The 18,513-nt window shown below is 36.5% G+C and overlaps 2 long non-coding RNA genes across 3 annotated transcripts in view; one reads left to right on the top strand and one right to left on the bottom strand.

The window, feature by feature from the left end:
* Positions 1–18,513, bottom strand: part of LOC109547817 (uncharacterized) — a 276,566-nt gene that overhangs the window by 42,761 nt on the left and 215,292 nt on the right. Inside the window, exons 4-5 of one of the 2 annotated variants that reach the window (XR_012333062.1) lie at positions 11,379–11,552; positions 10,210–11,027 (exon numbers count right to left, since the gene is read on the bottom strand). This is a non-coding gene — a long non-coding RNA (uncharacterized lncRNA). Of the gene's footprint in view, positions 1–10,209; positions 11,028–11,378; positions 11,553–18,513 lie in introns of those variants that run through there. The other variant, XR_002173746.3, reaches the window with a different exon arrangement.
* LOC141279172 (uncharacterized) overlaps positions 1–18,513 on the top strand; it is a 46,611-nt gene that overhangs the window by 26,307 nt on the left and 1,791 nt on the right. The window contains exon 3 of the long non-coding RNA XR_012333063.1: positions 18,422–18,502. This is a non-coding gene — a long non-coding RNA (uncharacterized lncRNA). The remainder of the gene's footprint in view (positions 1–18,421; positions 18,503–18,513) is intronic.

The following is an 18,513-nucleotide window of genomic DNA, read 5'->3' as shown; positions in this document are numbered from 1 at the left end:
TGGAATTCACTGCTGCAGAACAGAATAAAGAAAAAAGAATGAAAAGAAATGAAGACAGCCTAAGAGACCTCTGGGACAACATTAAATGCAACAACATTCACGTTAAAGGGTTCCCAGAAGGAGAAGAGAGAGAGAAAGGAACCAAGAAAATATTTGAAGAGATAATAGTCGAAAACTTCCCTAACATGGGAAAGGAAACAGCCACCCAAGTCCAGGATATGCAGAGAGTCCCAGGAAGGATAAACCCAAGGAGAAACACACCAAGACACATAGTAATCAAATTGACAAAAATTAAAGACAAAGAAAAATTACTGAAGCAGCAAGGGAAAAATGACAAATAACATACAAGGGAACTCCCATAAGGTTAACAGCTGATTTCTCAGCAGAAACTCTACAAGGCAGAAGGGAGTGGCATGATATACTTAAAGTGATGAAAGGGAAGAACCTACAACCAAGATTACTCTACCTGGCAAGGATCTCATTCAGATTCGATGGAGAAATCAAAAGCTTTACAGACAAGCAAAAGCTAAGAGAATTCAGCACCACCAAACCAGCTCTACAATAAATACTAAAGGAACTTCTCTAAATGGGAAACACAAGAGAAGAAAAGGACCTACAAAAACAAACCCAAAACAGCTAAGAAAATGGTAATAGGAACATACATATAGATAATTACCTTAAATGTGAATGGATTAAATGCTCCAACCAAAAGACACAGGCTTGCTGAATGGATACAAAAACAAGACCCATTTATATGCTGTCTACAAGAGACCCACTTCAGACCTAGGGACACATACAGACTGAAAGTGAGGGGATGGAAAAAGATATTCCAATCAAATGGAAATCAAAAGAAAGCTGGGGTAGCAATACTCATATCAGATAAAATAGACTTTAAAATAAAGAATGTTACAAGAGACAAGGAATGACACTACATTATGATCAAGGGACCAATCCAAGAAGAAGATATAAAAATTATAAATATATATGCACTCAACATAGGAGCACCTCAATACATAAGGCAACTGTTAACAATTCTAAAAGAGTAAATCAACAGTAACACAATAAGAGCGGGGGACTTTAACACCTCACTTACACCAATGGACAGATCATCCAAACAGAAAATTAATAAGGAAACACAAGCTTTAAATGACACAATAGACCACATAGATTTAATTGATATTTATAAGACATTCCATCCAAAAACAGCAGATTACACTTTCTTCTCGAGTGTGCATGGAACATTCTCCAGGATAGAGCACAACTTCAGTCACAAATCAAGCCTCAGTGAATTTAAGAAAACTGAAATCATATCAAGTATCTTTTCTGACCACAATGCTATGAGATTAAAAAAACACAAACACATGGAGGCTAAACAATACGTTACTAAATAACCAAGAGATCACTGAAGAAATTAAAGAGGAAATCAAAAGATACCTAGAAACAAATGACAATGAAAACACGATGATCCAAAACCTATGGGATGCAGCAAAAGCAGTTCTAAGACAGAAGGCTATAGCAATACAATCCTACCTCAAGAAACAAGAAAAATCTCAAATAAACAATCTAACCTTACACCTAAAGGAACTAGAGAAAGAAGAACAAACAAAATCCAAAGTTAGCAGAAGGAAAGAAATTGTAAAGATCAGAGCAGAAATAAATGAAATAGAAACAAAGAAAACAATAGCAAAGATCAATAAAACTAAAAGCTGGTTCTTTGAGAAGATAACCAAATTGATAAACCTTTAGCCAGACTCATCAAGAAAAAGAGGGAGAGGACTCAAATCAGTAAAATTAGAAATGAAAAAGGAGAAGTTACAACAGACACCACCAAAATACAAAGCATCCTAAGAGAACTACAAGCAACTGTATGCCAATAAAATGGACAACCTGGAAGAAATGGACAAAATCTTAGAAAGCTATAACCTTCCAAGACTGAACCAGGAAGAAATACAAAATATGAACAGACCAACCACAAGCACTGAAATTGAAACTGTGATTAAAAATCTTCCAACAAACAATAGTCCAGGATCAGATGGCTTCACAGGTAAATTCTATCAAACATTTAGAGAAGAGCTAACACCCATCCTTCTCAAACTCTTCCAAAAAATTGCAGAGGAAGGAACACTCCCAAACTCATTCTACGAGGCCACCATCACCCTGATACCAAAACCAGACAGAGATACTACAAAAGAAGAAAATTACCGACCAATATCACTGACGAATATAGATGCAAAAATCCTCAACAAAATACTAGCAAACAGAATCCAACAACGCATTAAAAGGATCATACACCATGATCAAGTGGGATTTCTCCCAGAGATGCAAGGATCCTTCAATATACACAAATCAATCAATGTGACACACCATATTAACAAATTAAAGGATAAAAACCATATGATCACCTCAATAGATGGCAGAAAAAGCTTTTGACAAAATTCAACACCCATTTATGATAAAAACTCTCCAGAAAGTGGGCATAGAGGGAACCTACCTCAACACAGTAAAGGCTATATACGACAAACCCACAGCAAACATCATTCTCAATGGTGAAAAACTGAAAGCATTTCCTCTAAGATCAGGAACAAGACAAGGGTGCCCACTCTCACCACTATTATTCAACATAGTTTTGGAAGTCCTAGCCATGGCGATCAGAGAAGAAAAAGAAATAAAAGGAATACAAATTGGAAAAGCAGAAGTAAAACTGTCACTGTTCGCAAATGACATGATACTATACATAGAGAATCCTAAAGATGCCACCAGAAAACTAGTAGAGCTAATTAATGAATTTGGAAAAGTTACAGGATACAAGATTAAAGCACAGAAATCTCTTGCATTCCTATACACTAATGATGAAAAACCTGAAAGAGAAATTAAGGAAACATTCCCATTTACCACTGCAACAGAAAGAATAAAGTACCTAGGAATAAACCTACCTAGGGAGATAAAAGACCTGTAGGCAGAAAACTATAAGACACTGATGAAAGAAATTAAAGATGATACCAACAGATGGAAAGATATACCATGTTCTTGGATTGGAAGAATCAACCTTGTGAAAATGACTATACTACCCAAAGCAATCTACAGATTCAATGCAATCCCTATCAAATTACCAATGACATTTTTTACAGAACTAGAACAACAAATCTTAAAATTTGTATGGAGACACAAAAGACCCCGAATAGCCAAAGCAGTCTTGAGGGAAAAAACCGGAGCTGGAGGAATCAAACTCCCTGACTTCGGACTATCCTACAAAGCTACAGTAATCAAGACAATATGGTACTGGCACAAAAACAGAAATATAGATCAATGGAACAAGATAGGAAGCCCAGATATAAACCTACACACCTATGGTCAACTAATCTATGACAAAGGAGGTAAGGATATACAATGGAGAAAAGACAGTCTCTTCAATAAGTGGTACTGGGAAAACTGGACAGCTACATGTAAAAGAATGAAATTAAAACACTCCCTAACACCATCCACAAAAATAAACTCAAAATGGATTAGAGACCTAAATGTAAGACCAGACACTATAAAACTCTTAGAGGAAAACATAGGAAGAACAATCTTTGACATAAATCACAGCAAGATCTTTTTTGATCCGCCTCCTAGAGTAATGGAAATAAAAACAAAAATAAACAAATAGGACCTAATGAAACTTAAAAGCTTTAGCACAGCAAAGAAAACCATAAACAAGATGAAAAGACAACCCTCAGAATGGGAGAAAATATTTGCAAACGAATCAATGGACAAAGGATTAATCTCCAAAATATATAAACAGCTCATGCAGCTCACTATTAAAAAAACAAACAACTCAATCAAAAAATGGGCAGAAAACCTAAATAGACATTTCTCCAAAGGAGACATAGTTGGCCAAGAGGCATAGGAAAGGCTGCTTAACATCACTAATCATTAGAGAAATGCAAATCAAAACTACAATGAGGTATCACATCACACCAATGGGCATGGATGGTGTGGGCACCATGGGCATCATCAGAAAATCTACAAACGACAAATACTGGAGAGGGTGTGGAGAAAAGGGAATCCTCTTGCACTGTTGGTGGGAATGTAAATTGATACAGCCACTATGGAGAACAGTATGGAGGTTCCTTAAAAAACTAAAAATAGAATTACCATATGACCCAGCAATCCCACTACTGGGCATATACCCTGAGAAAACCATAATTCAAAAAGACACATGTACCCCAATGTTCACTGCAGCACTATTTACAATAGCCAGGACATGGAAGCAAGCTAAATGCCCATCAACAGATGAATGGGTAAAGAAGAAGTACATATATACAATGGAATATTACTCAGGCATAAAAAGGAACGAAATTGGGTCTTTTGTAGAGACGTGGATGGACCTAGAGACTGTCATACAGAGTGAAGTAAGTCAGAAAGAGAAAAACAAGTGTAGTATATTAACGCATATATGTGGAACCTAGAAAATGGTCCAGATGAACCAGTTTGCAGGGCAGAAATTGAGACACAGAAGTAGAGAAAAAACATATGGAGACCGAGGGGGAATGCAGTATGGGTGGGGGTGTGTGGGATGAATTGCGAGATTGGGATTGACGTGTATACAGTGATGTGTATAAAATGGATGACTAATAAGAACCTGTTGTATACAAAAATAAATAAAATTAAATTTTAAAAAAAGGAAGTAAAAGTATAGAAGGAAGAGTGAGATTCATAACGCCCCAGGGGGCACGTTTGTAGCTTTGTGACTTGCCCACAGTTTCATCTCCTGGAAGGGCCTCCAACACTTTTCACTGTCCCTTCTCCAACGTAACTCAACCTCTACCTGTGCTCTCCACTCCTCATAACTGCCTCAGCCCAGAGTAATCACTTTACCCTTTTCAACTTCTCCAATGCAATCCACTTTATAATCAAGTACTGCTCTGTGATATCGCTTTTCTGCTATCAAAGTATTATTCAAAATTATTATTATTATTCTCTTTTACATATGCACAGTTTATTGCCCTGACTTGATTATAAATTCCTTGAGAGCAAGTTTTGTGTGATTCACTTGGAGTATTCCCACCAGATCCTAGTGAGTTGCCATAGTAAGCTCTGGACCTTAGTTTTTCCATCTGTAGAGTGGGGATAATGATAGTACTTACTTTATAGACCTATTGTAAAGAGAAAATGAGATTGTGAGGAGTAAATTATGTCTGATTCAATAATTGTTGGATAGCATATTTTACTAGTATTATTGATATTATATTAGGGCAAAGGAAAAATAGAGGGCTAGAAATGAGCAAAACAGAAACCTGGTTCCACCTCTACCAAATAGTAGCTTTGTGACTTTCAGAAAGTCTATTAAATTCTCTGAGCCTCAAATTGTTCACTCATAAAAATCAGAAATGCAACACTCCTTGCCAATGTTCCATTGCTGTGAAAGTCAAATAAATACTTTTAGGATGTTCTACAAACGTATCATTTATTGGTACTCAGTAAATATTATTTGATTTGAGAATTATCACTTTATCACTCATACAGCTTATTTTCTCCCCTTTGAGGCTGACAGGACACAGTCATGCATCTTATGGGCTTGGAGGGGGAAATAGGGTACTTTGGATCCTCGGAATTTCCAACAGGTAGCTTGTGTTCTGGTGATTCACAGCATCCTGCCCTCCTACCATCATAGTCCAGGCTTCTCAGTGTTTACTTCAAAGGGATATTTCTATAACAGCAGAGCAACCAAAATAAAAATGAAAAATGTCTACCAGTTAACCTGTTGTTTTGCTTAAAACAAGTAAAACATAGTTTTAAACAGCCAGTTGATCAATTCTGCTGGCATAATTGGTTATGCCCATACTCTCCCTTAAGAGAGAATCATTAGAGAGCCAGAAATCAACACATGTCCCAGAGATGTCCCAGAGTGCCTCCCTTGAGGACAAAAACCTCCTGTAGCCTGGACCCAGAGGAGCCTCAGCACAGGCACAGAATGAGGTTCCCAGTCCATGCCCAGGCAAGGCCATCGCTTTCAGAAAAAGTTAAATGCATCACAGATTAAACTGCACAATTTCATTCCCTGATTCCTTACGGTCTAAACTTACTCTTTCACCTGCAAACCACATATATGATCATTCTAACCTTTCCAATCTCATGTTATCAAGTATTAGATGCCTCAGGCCATCTAAGTTATATTAGCAACACATCAAATATTCATTCATTTATCAAATAATTATTTAACATGTCTATGTGCAAGGCACTGGAGCATACAAAATGAATCACATAAACTGTTTGGTATTTTTTAGACAAGTCCTCTTAGTATCTGTGAAGATTTGTTTATTTGCTGTTGTGCAGGCATAGTTTACAATGTTTCCATTAATAGTACGTTAAAAAAGAAAGTATTATTCAAGTAACAACACATGGTTGAAATACTTAGAATTTAGTCTTCTTATCTCTTCTTTAAAGACAATGAAAGGTAAAAGATTATTTGGAAAAAGTATTTGATATCCTGATATGCTCACACTCATTGCTTCCTGTTTTCACTGTACCAGTGCATTTTTACCAGGTAACAAAACAACACAATAAAAAGGTAAAGTATGGTTGAAGTATACAGGCTTTATGATATTTCTTGAAATTACTCTGCTTTTATCGAGGATGATATTCAGGCTAGCAACAGCTATAAAAAAATATGGAAATGTAAAAGTGAGATAAAATATGGGATTTATCTATGAGCCCTGGTACATTAAACCCTTAACATACTTGAAATATGACAACAACCTAAACGCTCAACATCAGGATCATAAAGGGGATTCTAATGGTGACCTGTGCCTTCACTTCCAAGGTTTGAACTTTTGTCATTTTAAAGGATTTTTATGTATTTTCTCAACTTGCATAATTACAGCAATTTGTCAGTTTAACCAATAAGATGAAAACAGTTGACATTTGTGCTGCTAGGTTACCCATCTTGACCTGACGTGCAACAAGTAGAAGCTGGTCCTTGGCTTCCCCTTTCAGCTTCCTACAACATGGGAGCCTAAGCTATGCCATCAGGCTGGAAATCATGGCAGCAGCAGCAATCATACCTGTGGGACAGGCAGGATGCCCAGGTCTAAATCCTCTGCCCATGAAACACGCTGTACCTTTGCATCAAAGTGGGGTCAGTCTTGGGCTTCCCTGGTGGCGCAGTGGTTGAGAGTCTGCCTGCCAATGCAGGGGACACGGGTTCGTGCCCCGGTCCGGGAAGATCCCACATGCCGCGGAACGGCTGGGCCCGTGAGCCATGGCCGCTGAGCCTGCGCGTCCGGAGCCTGTGCTCCGCAACGGGAGAGGCCACAACAGTGAGAGGCCCGCGTACCGCAAAAAAAAGAAAAAAAAAAATACAAAGTGGGGTCAGTCTTGAATCTGCAAGCTACTGGAGAGCAATGCAGTCATTCCTCCACCTGTTACCTGTAAAGGCCTCCTAAAACTGAGATGCCAGCTGACACACTGGTCCTCTATAAAGGGTTGGAGGAAAAGGCAAGTGCACCCAGCATATACCGTTTCTGCATGATTGAAGACATGATCATCAGGGCCTATCGAGATCTTGATGAATAAAACCAGAGTCATTGGGCAGGCGGCAACGGAAGGAACTTGATGCTCGTATTAAGTAGACCTGAGAGAATGGCTGTAAGATAAGGTTTTAGTCCAGGCTTGGGAAAAAGAGGCTTGGGGAAGCGAGAAGTAAGAACAAAGAGAAGTCATGGGGCACAGGGGACAGCTGAAGAGTGGAAGGTAAAGTGGTGAGAGACAAAGCGTGATTCCTGCCTTTTCTCTTCATTCCACTGGGTATATTCTAGCTCTTCACTTATATCTCACATATGCTACATGAGTTGAGAGATAAAAGCAACCTGGTAATTAATTTTTTAAATAAAACGACCCCAAGGAGTTCCAATTTAAAATGGCATCTGGCTAATAGCCCTGACATAGTCTCTTCCACTAAAACACACACACATTCACTAAAAGACAAATATTTACATTGCCACCAAAAATTGAGATTGACAGTCAAATCCTTACCACTAACTGTAAGGTCAATGAACCTGGATTTTTAAAGGCAATTAGTGGCCCACCTGTGCTTGCCACCAGACTTAGAGAAAGCCCACCTGTCTGAAGTGAGAAATGCCCATTATACCTTCTCCACTGTCTGTCACCTGGCTTATTAAATCAGACAGCCATTCTTCTACTACATAAGTGCTCTTTTTTTAAGCTAGAGTGTTATTTTCCTTCCACATCCAACCCCTCATCCACAGCTCTTTCCATAAAAACAGTCAGAGCAGCTACCCAGAAAGAACTGGTCAGCGAGAGGGAATGGGGAAGCAACCTTGGGGGGTTGGAGGGGGGCTCATTCCAACCAGGAAGGCGTCCCCATGAAGAAAGCGCTATATGAGAGAAGAGAGGACAAAAGAAAAAATCTCTGGCTACCACCTACACTGAATATTACAGATTTCAGGTCAGAAAGAAAGGCAATGGAGACAGGAGAAGAGCTAATATTAGGTTGACATTTATGGAATGAAAGCAAGTCAAACACCAGAAATTGAGCTAGTAACTGGACATCAACTTGCCCTTCAGATGTAGCTCTGGAAAGGGAATTGAACTCGTTTTCAAGTGAACAGAAAATAGAACCTGCTAGAAACACCAAATCTGGATAGATCTTCTGTGTTAAGAAAATGACAAGAAGAATAACTAACAAATGCATTTTGGTAAATGACATAGAAATAGAGATAGAGAATATCATCCTAAGACTCAGAGGGAACACAAACTTCTGAAAATGATTTATCACAGGAATTGAAAGAAATTTTCAGAGAAAGTTTTTCCATCTTCAATAGAATTCAAGAAGTAATGGCCTCTATGGAACAGGAGTAGATATCCATGACAAGGGAATAGGTGACAAGAAAGAGACAGCAAGGTAAGAAGAAAAGAAAATGTGTGAGATAAAAAAGGATTGATATTATTGCAAATCAACTATACTTCAATTAAAATAAATAAATAATTTTTAAAAGAACTCTTACAACTCAATAACAACTAAAAGTAAAAATAAAAAATGGGCAAAGGACTTGAATAGACATTTCTCCAAAGATGATACAAAATTGGCCAAGAAGCATATGAAAAGATGCTCAACATCACTAATCATCAGGGAAATGCAAATCAAAACCACAATGAGATATCACCTCACACCCATTAGGATGGCCTCAATCAAAAATGCAGAAAATAATAAGTATTAGTGAGGATTTAGAGAAATTGGAACACTTGTGTACTGTTGGTGGGAATATAAAATAATGCAGCCACTATGGAAAACAGTTTGGAGTTCCTCAAAAAATTAAAAATACAACTACCATATGACCCAGAAATTTCACTCCTGGGTATATATACAGAAGAATTGAAAATAGGATCTTGAAGAAATATTTGTACACCCATGTTCATAGCAGCACTATTTGCAGTAGCCAAGAGGTGGAAGCAACCCAAACATCCAACAACAGATGAATGGATAAACAAAACGTGGTATATATGTATAATGGAATACTATGCAGCCTTAAAAATGAAGGAAATCCTGTCATATGCTACAACATGGATGAAACTTGAGGCTATTAATAAGTGAAATAAGCTAATCACAAAAAGGCAAATACTAAATGATTCCACTTATATGAGGTATCTAAAATAATCAAACTCATAGAAGCAGAAAGTAGAATGGTGGTTGCCAGGGGGTTGGGGGAGGGAGAAACAGGGAGTTGTTCAACAGCTATAGAGTTTCAGTCATGCAAGATGAAAAGGTTCTACAGATCTGTGTTACAACAATGTACATATAGTTAATAATACTATAGTTAATGATACTATACTGCACACTTAAAAATTGTTAATCTTATGGATTTTTTTAACCACCACCACAACAACAAATTTTAATGACCTAAGAGATGGCAGATTTGAAAATACAAATATTTTTTATACACCAAATAGCACAACAAGATTTAATAAGCAATGCCCATATATCAGACCATAAAAACAACAATTAATTCCCCAAAGCAGAAATTCTAAAGGCCACATATTTCCAACCACAATACAATCAAAACAAAAACTATTACCACATATTTAAACAAACAAAATAATAAGCAAAACCAATAACTTTGAACTTTTAAAAAACACTCTCCTATACTAAGTTACAAAGGGTATCAAATCCTTAATTATAACTAGATTTTAAATAGTGTAACTAAGAAATAACATGACTAAGAATACTAATAAAAATTGTGAGAGGTAGCCAAAATTCCAATCAATTCATACCATTTAATGAATTATTAAATCAAGTATAAAATAAGTAATTTGATAAAGTGATTAATCTGATAATTGATAAAATAAATTGAAAATAAAATGATGATGATGATGTTTGAGTACTTGCCATGAGTCAGGTACTGAGCCAGATGCCTATAAAATTATCTTTGTTGAACCCTCACATTATTCCTGAGAGATGGGTATTATTAGTTGTATTTTATAAAGAAATTAAGATTTTGAGACATTAAGTAATTTGCCCAAGATCACACAGCTAGTAAATGACAAAATCAAGATTTATTCCAGGTTTATCTCACCCAAAGTCTTTGCCTTTAATCACTGCTATTACAGGATTAGAAAACACCAAAGAGTCTAAATGATAAATACAAACAAAAGCTGGCTCTTTGGAAAAACATGACAAAGAACTGGTAAACATAATATAGAAAACAGATACTAAAAAGAAAAAAAAAAAGCTTTAGGGAATTCCCTGGCAGTCCAGTGGTTAGGACTCGGGCTTTCACTGAGGACCCGGGTTCAATCCCTGCTTGGGGAACTAAGATCCTGCAAGCAGAGAGGTGCGGCCGAAAAGAAAAAAAATTTTTCTTTTTAAGTTTTAATTAAGAAGAAAGAGGATATATCAGATACATTATAATTCTAAAATAATTATTCTTTATGTTAATAAATTTGTAAATATTGATGAACTGGATTATTTCATAATAAAATATAAATTATTGATTGTACTGAGAAGAAGTAGATCATCTGAACAGACAAAGCTGTAGGAAAAATGGAAAATTATCAAAGGCACAATGGTTAGAATGATTTACAAACAGTAAATTTTTTGTTCCAAACAAGAATAATCTTTAAAACTCAGGTATAGAACCAGAATGAACAAACATCAAATTTTATCAAGAAACAAAGAAAGACTTTAAAAAATGTTCCTGAATAGGAAAATTCAATTTTATAAAGATGTTAAAAAATTCTTCTAAAATTAATTTGAGGATATAACTCAATCTTCATGGGGATAATTTTCAAAATTTGGCAAAATATTTCTAAAGTTTAACAAATAAAAACAGGGGACTGACCAACACATTTTTGGAAGATTAAAAATAAAAATGAGGGCCTACCTGGTGGCGCAGTGGTTGAGAGTCTGCCTGCCAATGCAGGGGGACACGGGTTCGTGCTCCGGTCCGGGAAGATCCCACATGCCGCGGAGCGGCTAGGCCCACGAGCCATGGCCGCTGAGCCTGTGCATCCGGAGCCTGCGCTCCGCAACGGGAGAAGCCACAGCAGTGAGAGGCCTGCGTACCGCAAAAATAAATAAATAAATAAATAAAATAAAATTACAATTAAAAAAAATAAAAATGAGTAATGAAGTGATTAAAATGTCCTACAAAGTTTTAGCAAGTAAACTGTAAAAAACTGCTGCAAAAATCAGTGGGTAGATCAATGGAATGGAATAAATAGGCTAGAAACACGCATGATATATGAAGAAATTAGCATGTGATAAAGGTGTCAACACAGTGTGGAAAGAATTATGCAGTCAATGCTGCAGAGTAACTACACAGGACAGAGGCTGGACAGGAATTAGATCCTTCCCTTACATAACACACAGGCACAGGCACAGTTTAAAGATGTAAATATAAAATTCAAGAAATTAAATTATTTCAAAACCTTTGAAAGTAGATGAATACATAATGTAAGGATCAGGGGAAGGTTTTCCAGGCCTAAATGTAATGGAAAATATCAAAAAGGCAAAAAGTCAATAGGCTTGACTACATTAAAAAAATTAAATTTCTCTATTTCATAAAGAAATATAAATAAGATTTAAAAGCAAGCAAACTGGTAAAATAATTTTTTTATGTGACAGACAATATGTTGATATACTTTGTGTATAAGAAGCTCATACAGTGGATAAAGCTCCATGTAGTGGATTTCTGTAGTTTAAGTGCCCTCCCATTTGGAGGAAATTCCCCTATGGACAGGCTGCCATCCTTGCCCACTGGCCAATGGTGGGAGGCCATGAGATCTCAACACAGCCAATCATACGCTGAGCCCTTCCCTTTTTGAAGGTAAGGGAGAAACGCATAGAATCTACTAAAGATTATTCACAGATGCTGTGGCAGAATTCAGGGGCCAAAGGATTCATTGTCAAGCAATCATGGTGACAGTGGTCATGGCGCCAACCATTGTCTAGCAGTTATAGTGGTAGCTATGATGTCTTAACTGTTCCTGTGGCAGGATGTCAGCTGTGCCTTGTCTCTCTTGGCTCCTGCCCAAGCCTGGTTCTCAGCCTTCCCGTCAATTCCGTGAGCTACCCAACACCCTTAGTAACCAATTATTATTCTTAAGTTAACTGGCATCTTCTTAAGTTAACTGACAGTTCCTGCCACTTGCAACCAAGAATTCTGACTAGCACCCCTCTGTAAATAAATGGTCAAAGGACATAAAATGGAAACTCTCAGAAAAAGAAATACAAATTGTTAATAATTTTTTTAAAGTATCTGATCTCACTATATCAGGTAAATTATATTTCTAGAAAATCAAAGCAATTGTGTGGGGTTAAAATTAGCATGTTTCTTTACTAATGATAATACTTTGAATTAGTAAAGACATAGAGAAATGGTAGATGCACAAATTTATACAAGCTTTGCAGAAAGCAATTTGAGTATATATACCAAAACCTTCAAGATGTCCATAACTGTGATCCAGTGGGTAAGACTCCAAGCTCCCAGTGCAGGGGGCCCGGGGTTCGATATCTGGTTGGGGAACTAGATCCTGCATGCATGCCACAACTAAGAAGCCTGCATGCTGCAACTAAAGATTCCGCATGCCATAACAAAGATCCTGTGTGCCGCAACTAAGACCCGGTGCAGCCAAAATAAATAAATAAATATTTTTTTAAAAAAGGATGTCCATAACTTTTTGACACATCAATTCTTATTCTAGGAATTTATCCTAATAAATATTCATGCAAAGATTTATGTATAAGAATATTCATTTTAGCTTTTTTTTAAAGTTAAAAAGTATAAGCAAAAGTTTGTTCAACAATATGAAAATGGTTAAGGATGTACAGTAGAAGCATTCTCAATGCACATCAACTTAACCAACTTGCCTGATTCGTCAATAGTTTATTGACTCTTGTCACTTATTAGGACTCCGTGAAACACACTGAGCATTCCTCATTGAGACAACCGTGCACTACTCTTCCCCCAATTAGGTGGACACTTACCAAGAGTGGGATGTGTTTGTGCCTAGGCCTTTGTACAAACTTGGTACTTGCTGTTGTCATTATGAATGCAAAAAGAAAGACAATAGCTGTTCCTATGAATGTTGAGTTGAGTGCTTTGCAATATTTAGCTAAAAGCAAATTGCTAAAAAGAAAAGAAAAAAGGAAGGAAGGAAGGAAAGGAAAAGAAGTTACTGTTACTAGGCAACAGCAATCATTGGAGAAAATCAATAAAGTCTAGAGCAGTGATTCTCAAGATTTTCGGTCCGTTTACCCTCCTAAAAAATGATTGAGAACCTTAAATAGCCTCTTTTTATGTGGGAAATACCTACTGATATTTACCATATTAAAAATTAAGCTGAGAGGAACTTCCCTGGTAGTCCAGTGGTTAAGACTCCATGCTCCCAATGCAGGGGGCCCGGGTTCGATCCCTGGTCAGGGAACTAGACCCCACATGCTGCAACCAAAAGACCCCACAGGCCACAACTAAAAAGATCCTGCATGCCGCAACAAAGATCTTGCACACTGCAATGAAGATCCCAGGTGCCACAAATAAGACCCAGTGCAGCAAAATAAACAAATATTTTTTAAAAATTAAGCTGAGAATTTATAAATTATTAACTTTGAATTCATTCTTAAGATAACAATAATAAATTCATTATATGTTAAATAACATATTTTTATAACAAGTAAATACATTTCCAAAGATATTTAGAGTGATGAAATTGTTATAAATCTCTAATGCCTGGTTTAATTGAAGGCAGCTGGATATTCATATTGCTTCACTGTTCAATCTATTGTGGTATATCAAGTCATGTAGCCTCTAGAAAACCTTGCTGCATATTCATGAACAGATGAGTGTGAGAGAGGCAATAACACCTTAATATTATTATGAATATAATTTTAGCTTCACAGACATCCTTATAGAGTCTTGGAAATCTCTAGGAGCCCATGGACCACACATTGAGAATTGCTGATTTAACAGGGGTCTGTGCTCAGACCACTTATAATTGTCTCTAAGTTCTTGACCCACTTCAAAACAAGACAAACAAAAAAACCTAGAAATTAGAGGTGCAATCTTGGTATTGTTTGTGCAAGAAAGCTAGCACAGATTGCCCATCATAATTAATGCCCACATTTTGAAATGAATATATGTTTATATGTATGCTTTAAGTATTTGTTTTAATGTTTAAGAAATGTGTTGAAAAAAAGAGAGCAGGTCCAAATAAACAAAATGAGAAATGAAAAAGGAGGTTACAACTGATACCACAGAAATACAAAAGAGATTACTATGAACAATTATATGCCAATAAAATAGACAACCTAGAAGAAATAGACAAATTACTAGAAATGTACAATCTCTCCAGAATGAATCAGGAAAAAAATAGAAAATATGAACAGTCCAATTACCAGGAATGAAATTGAATCAGTAACTTAAAAAAAAATCTCCCAAAACAAAAAAATGCAGGACCAGACAGTTTCACAGATGAATTCTATCAAACATTTTTAAAAAGAGGTAACCCCTATCATTCTCAAACCATTTCAAAAATCTGCAGGGGAAGGGACACTTTTGAACTCATGCTGTGAAGCCTGCATCCCTCTCATACCAAAACCAAAGACATCACAAAAAAGAAAATCACAGGCCAGTATCACTGATGAATATAGATGCAAAAATCCTCAACAAAATATTAGCAAACCAAATTCAACAATACATTAAGAGAATCATACACCATGATCAAGTAGAATTTATCCCAGGGATACAAGGATGATTAAATATCTGCAAATCAATCAATGTGATACGCCACACTAAACTGAAGAATAAAAATCATACAATCATCTCAATAGATACAGAAAAAAGCTTCTGACAAAATTCAACTCCATTTATGATAAAAACTCTTAAAATGTGGTTATAGAGGGAATGTACCTCAACATAATAAAGGCCGTATATGACAAACCCAGAGCCAACATCATACACAATGGTGAAAAGCTGAAAGCATTTCCTCTAAGATCAGGAACAAGACAGGGATGCCCACTCTTGCCACTTTTATTCAACACAGTATTGGAAGTCTTATCCATAGCAATCAGACAAGAAAAAGAAATAAAAGGAATCCAAATTGAAAAGAAGTAAAACTATCACTGTTTGCAGATGACATAATACTATATATAGAAAGCCCTAAAAATGCCACCAAAAATACTATTAAAACTCACCAGTGATTCAGTAAAGCTGCAGGATACAAAACTAATATATAGAAATCTGTTGTGTTTCTATACTCTAACAATGAACTATCAGAAAGAAATCAAGAAAACAATCCCATTTACAATTGCATCAAAAAGAATAAAATACCTAGGAATAAATCTAAGGAAGTAAAATACCTTCACTTGGAAAACTGTAAGACATTGATGAAAGAAATTGAAGACAACACAAACAAATGGTAAGATATACCATGCTCATGGGTTGGAAGAATTAATATTGTTAAAATGATCATATTACCCAAGGCAAGCTACAGATTAAATGCAATCCCTATCAAAGTACCAATGGCATTTTTCATAGAACTAGAGCAAAGAATTCCAAAATTTGTATGGAAACACAAAGGGTCCTGAATAGCCAAAACAACCTTGAGAAAGAAGAACAAAGCTGGAGGCATTGTGCTCCTTGATTTTGAACTATATTGCAAAACTACAGTAATCAAAACAGTATGGTACTAGCACAAAAACAGATCAATGGAACAGAATAGATTCACTCAGAAATGAATCCACACTTACAAGGTCAATTAATCTGTGACAAAGGAGGCAAGAATATACAATGGGGAAATGACAGCCTCTCCAATAAATGGTGTTGGGAAAACTGGACAGCTACACACAAAAGAATACCTTCTCATACTATACACAAAAATAAACTCAAAATGGATTAAAGACTTAAATATAAGACCTGAAACCATAAAGCTCCTAGAAGAAACCAGAGGCAGTACACTCTTTGACATCAGTCTTAGCAATATTTTTTTGGATCTGTCTCCTCAGGCAAGGGAAACAGAAACAAAAACAAACAAATGGGACAACATCAAACTAAAAAGCCTTTCCACAGTGATGGAAACTATCACCAAACAAAAAGACTACCTCAGCCTACTGAATAAGAGAAAATATTAGCAAACAATGTATCTGATAAGGGGTTAATATCCAAAATATACAAAGAACTCATACAACTCAACATCAAAGAAAAAAACCAATTAAAAATGGGCAGAGGATCTGAATAGACATTTTTCCAATAGACATTTTTCCAGACATACAGATGGCCAACAGACACATGAAAAGATGCTCAACATCACTAATCATCAGGGAAATGCAAATGAAAACCACAATGGCATACCATCTCACACCTGTCAGAATGAATAATATCAAAAAGACAACAAATACAAGTATTGTTGACTATGTGGAGAAAAGGGAACCCTGTGCACTGTTGGTGGGACTGTAAATTGGTACAGCCATTATGGAAAACAATATGGAAGTTCCTCAACAAATTAAAAATAGAAATACCATACCAACAATTCCACGCCTGGGTATTTATCTGAAGGAAACGAAAACACTAATTCTAGAAGATATATGCACCCCTATGTTCACTGCAGCATTATTTACAATAGCCAAGATATGGAAGCAACCTAAGTGCCCACAGATAGATGAATAAAGCAGATGTGGTGTGTGTGTATATACAGGAATATTACTCAGCCATTAAAAAGAATGAAATCTTGCCATTTGTGACAACATGGATGAATCTAGAGGCTATTATGCTAAGTGAAATAAGTCAGAGAGAAAAAGACAAATACCATATGATGTCATATGTGGAATATAAAAAACAAAACAAACAAACAAAATAAAATAAAAACAGACTCACTGATACAGAGAACAAACAGGTGGTTGCCAGAGGAGAGGGGGTCGGAGGAATGAGAGAAATAGTTGAAAGAGATTAAGAGGTCCCAACTTCCAGTGGATTTGAGATGTACAGTGTGGGAAATATAGTCAATAATAATACAATAATTACACAATAATGACACAATATCTTTGTATGGTGACAGCTAGTATCTAAACTTATTGTGGTGATTATTTTGAAATGTATAGATATCAAATCACTCTGTTGTGCACCAGGCACTAACATAATGTTATAGGTCAATTATACTTCAAATAAAAACAAACAAACTCATAGAAAAAGAGATCAGATTTGTGGTTACCAGAGGCAGCGTTGGGGGAGGAGGGGCAGTTGGATGAAGGTGTCATCAGATAAATAAGTACTAGGGATGTGATGTACAAGATGAAACATATAGTTAACACTGCTGTATGTTATATATGAAAGTTGTTAAGAGAGTTAATCCTAAGAGTTCTCATCACAGGAAGAAATATTCTTTTTCTTTTATTTTGTATCTATATGAAATGATGCATGTTCACTAAACTTATCACGGCAATCATTTCATGATGTATGTAAGTCAAATTATTATGCTGTACACCTTAAACTCTTACAGAGTTGTATGTCAATTATATCTCAGTAAAATGGAAGGAAAATAAATAAATAATAAAGTGGGCTGGGGGGAAGAAGTGTATGCATTTTAAGAATAATTCCACATCATTTATTTTATTGCTCCCCACTAGCTATTGCACTTTGGGCCACAGTTACTTAAGCACTCATTATTTCACATAGGAGTCTGAAAGCTATGTGGTTGCAAGGTTTGTTAATCCAGTAACTAAAACACAGCAGGGCTCTGAGTTGGCATCCCTGAGGTGGTCTTGACTTTTCCCAATGTTCACAAGATGGCAATCATAGCTCTGGGGAGCCAATGGCAGGAAGGGCTCAGGTTGGAGATGGGGAGGTTTTCGCCTCAAGCTTCTCTCTCCTTAGCAGGAGGAAGATCTTTAACAAAAGCCCTTAACAGACTTCCCCTTATATCTCTCTGGCAGAACTGGATCACATGATAACCCCCAAACTACTTGCTGGCAAAGAAGAATGAGACCGTCATGACTGGCTTAGAACAATCATAGGTATCTCAGTC

Source organism: Tursiops truncatus, chromosome 7 (genome assembly GCF_011762595.2).
Source record: "Tursiops truncatus isolate mTurTru1 chromosome 7, mTurTru1.mat.Y, whole genome shotgun sequence".
In the NCBI taxonomy this organism is placed as follows: domain Eukaryota; kingdom Metazoa; phylum Chordata; class Mammalia; order Artiodactyla; family Delphinidae; genus Tursiops; species Tursiops truncatus.
Note: the sequence above shows the minus strand (reverse complement) of the source record. Positions and strands in the feature narration are given on the sequence as shown.